We start from the raw sequence: 4,175 nt of genomic DNA, 5'->3' as shown, positions 1-4,175 counted from the left end.
CCTTCCCCTTGATATTGCTCAGGCTTCGTTTCATTTTTGCTACCTATGTAGCAACATTTGCAGGTCACAGAAGACCTTCTTGATTTCTATCAGACTACTGCTTCATCTACCTAAATCTTGTCGAAGGCATTATTTAATTATGATTAATGGAATAAAGTCCATAATTTGACAGCCATAAGTGCCCCCCACCTAGTGGATTATGAGTTTGGGCTGCTAACCACACCCTACAGCCACTCCAAGGGTCAAAGATTAGTCATTTTGCTTTCGTGACAATTTACAACCACGGAAACCTGCAGAGACATCTCTGTTCTGTCCTTCGGGGCTGCTCAGTTGCACTCAAGCTGATGACGATGAGTTTGGTTGACGTTTACATGCCCCCAATTGAGACTACGTTTAGACTGACTAATCAATTTGTCAGTTTACCCCCTTGCCCCATAACAGCCTGCATTCCTTTAGTGGCTTTATCTCAGGTTCATTAGCAGAGAAAGAGAAGTTAACATTTTAATGAGGCTTATTATCATGGGTTTATCAGTTTGTAGAAAGTCTTTAAGTTGCTTTTAACAATGTCATGGCTGATGTGCATGCCATTAAAGAATCACAGGGGATATTCTGTGCTCTTTGATTTTGCATATGCCCGACTTCTCTTTATCTTCTGGCAGGGGAAAACAAAAAGTGAGGGCCCAAATTACAGACCATTTCATTCTACTGGACATAGGTTGCCATAACTCAGTCAACTCCACTGCAACCAATAACCAAATCCACAAACCTACCGCCACCTAGTGGATTCCAAAACATAAACCCTGCACAGATTTTCTGAGGCTACAAGTCTTTAAGGGTACAGATAGCCTCATCTATCTCCTGAGAAGTGGGTGGTGGGTTTGAACTACCAACCTTGAGCCTGATAGTGGAACACCTAAGGCAGACAAGGTTCCTTGCAACCAACAGCAACCTCAAATTACAAGGCTTAGAGGCTTGCTGTCCTGAAACTTCCTGACTCTTCCTGAGACTCTTGATCAGTCTTCTCCTTTGTTGGTAACCTGACTCTAATAAGCCTGGGTCCTAGTGGTATAGTAGCACTTGACAGGGGCTTCATGGAGGAATGATGTGGGAGTTTGCCTCCCTAAAAATGTGCAGCCTTAGAAACCCGACGCAGCAATTCTACTCTGAAATAGTGGGTCTCTACGAATCAGAATCAACTTGATAATAAGTAGTTCAATAGGTTAGAAGCACTGGTAAAAGAAGAATCTCGAGTCAGCTTCAATCTCGAGGCTTACATCCACTGACACCTTTGGGTCTTTAAATTTTTTATGCGTTACAAAAAAAACCACAAAAAAAACCTTTGCCCTTGAGTCAGTTGACTCTTAGGGACACTTCTCAGAGTTTCCCAAGCTGTAAATCCAGAATAGGGCTGAAGTCTTCCTCTTTCTTCTACAGAGCGGCTAGTGGGTTTGAACTGCAGACTTTGCAATGAGCAGCCCAATGCTTATTTGACAGTATGGTCAGGGCTCTTTTCTTTAATGCACTGATGTGAAGTGAAAGGAATTAGAATGATGTTAAGTATTATTGGGACTTGTAAAAGAAGGAATTAGCATGCTTGAGAATATCTTCCCATGTCTCAGATATCAAATGCCCCAAATCGGTCCAGCTTTATCTTTGTGGTATTTGGGGAAAGAAGAGAGTGGCAGACACTACGCAGCATGGGAAGTTTACCTTCCATTGCCTTACATTTGTCTTTTGTTTTTCTCTCTTTTTGCAGAAGAAGCTATTTTACCCAGATTCTTTACTTGGTGAACACTGTCAGCATAATTGAGGTCTTCATTTCCCTGTCAAGCTTTCTCAACTTCAGCACTGTATGAACTTCAGGGAGGATCATTCTCTGCTGTGGGGCCCGTCTTGTACATTGCAGGACGTTCAGTGACTTATACGGTCTCTCCTGTGGTATGCTTAGATGATATGGACTGGACTTAATGGAAAATAGAATGAACATTGCCTGGTCCTGCACCATCCTCGCAATCTTTCCTGTGTTTGTTATTGTTGCCACCACTGTGCCAACCCAACTTGTTGAGGGTCTTCGTCTTTGTCACTGACGCTTTACTTTACCAAGGGAGCCCTGCTGGCATAGTGCTTATGTGTTGGGTTGCTGACCACAAGGTCAGTAGTTCAAAACCACCAGCTGCTTCTTGGGAGAAAGACAGGGATTTCTACTCCCATCAAGATTTACAGAACTGGAAGCTGAATGGAGCAGTCCTCCTTGCCCTAGAGGGTTGCTGTAAGGTGGAAGCAGCTCCGTGAGAGCGCGTTTGGGTTTGACTTTACCAAGCACGATGTCCTTCTCCCGCGTCCCGCCCCTGCTGAGGATGTGGCCAAAACAAATCTCACCATCCCTGCTTCTAAGGAGCATTATGGCTATACATATTCAAAGTCAGATTGGTTCGTGCTTCTGGCATCCAGAAAATTCCATTATATGTCAATCCAATTTCTTCATGAACTTTTTAAAGTTCCTTGGTGTATTCAATATTTTTTGCCACGCCACCATTGAAATTCAGTTATAACAACCAAACATGCCTCTCGACATTGCCAAATGTCACTCGAAGGGCAGAATGGTCCTTAATTGAGAACTGTTGGTGTACATGTAGTGGAAAAACCTGACATTTGGTGACATGTACCGTCTCTTATTTTGATAGATCTACATAGTATATTTAAACATTTTCAGCATATCAATAAGATATTTAGATCTAATCAATACAAGGAAATGAAGAGCGTTTTCTCATACTTATATTTATAGTTGATATTGGTAACAGTTTTCTAGGGATAATTAAATAACAACTGAAATCATGGCTAAATTGAAGTTGATTAAAGTTCTGAAAGCATAAAACCAATGGAGAGAAAAATATGTAATATGAATGCACAATTAATATTTTTGCAATATTTTACTCTAATTACTTTGCAGAAAAATAATTATTTTGTATATTATTATGCATGTTTCAGATTAACATTGATGATCATGTAATGAATTTTAGTACAAGTGTACTTAATCCTCATAGTTCATACATCATAATATAGAATATAAGGCTTGGAGTGATTAGGCAGTAGAGTAATATACTGTGGTGGGGTACGATAATGGATCAGTGGCTACAGCACTCGGTTGCCAACTAAAGGACTGGTGGTTCAAATCTACCAGCTGCTCCATTGGAGAAAGTTGTTTCTGTAAAGATTACAGCTTTGAACATTTTATGGGTCAGTCCTACTCTAGCCTATAGCATTGTTTGAAGCTGGAATTGACTCAAAGGCAATGGGTGATGGCATAAGCGTGACTTTGATGCTAAAAATGACACTATCAGTATTTCAAATACAAAACAAATCACCCATGGGGGGCAGGATTTAGTGGACTTTTCAAACTAAGACAGACTAGGCAGAAAGGCTTGGCATACTAGGCAATCTTTTGTTATGTTGTATGTAAGCCTCTTTTATTTCAGTGCATACAAATCACATGGGGGTATTGGTAAAGGCTTTAATGCAGTAGGGATGAAATACTACTTATCTAATTAGCTCCCAAGTGATGCAGTGTTTTTGGTACAAGTACAACCGAAGATGCCAGATATCTTTACAAAAGTTTGACAGCAATGTTCGCATTTAAGTTCTGATTTCCAAAATTAAAAGATACTTTTTAGCAAAAGATGTTTATAATTCCTCCTATAGTAAAAGAAACACATAGAAACCAGTTTCATGAGCTGAAGATTCCACAAGAGGAACGCCATGAACAGTGTTCTGAGAACTGAGACCCTGATAATCACTACCCTGAGGAGTCCTTTAGGAGTATCTAGCAAATACCCAAGTCCTCTGTGTTCTAGATCAGGGGTCAGCAAACGTTTGAACCTGAAGAGTCAATCTTGCCCCTGTGGGAAAACTGAGAACTGGGAAGAGAGTGTACGCAGATAAATTCTCTATAATTATAATTAAGAATCTGGGAGGCAGACTCTGGTGGTGGAAGTCCTTCATGTTCATGAGTTGGAGATGAATGCCAGTCACAGTCTCCTAACTAAAACTTATTCCCCACAATGTCCCCCTGTAATAATGTCAATCTTAAGATGCTTCTTATAAACTCATGGTTGCTTACTATATGCTTGAAGTTATCAATGATATGATTTTTTGTTCTGATAATGCCTGATACCTGA

The sequence above is a fragment of the Echinops telfairi genome, unplaced genomic scaffold, assembly GCF_000313985.2.
Source record: "Echinops telfairi isolate 266 unplaced genomic scaffold, ASM31398v2 ScPeMD7_7;HRSCAF=31, whole genome shotgun sequence".
NCBI lineage: Eukaryota > Metazoa > Chordata > Mammalia > Afrosoricida > Tenrecidae > Echinops > Echinops telfairi.
Note: the sequence above shows the minus strand (reverse complement) of the source record.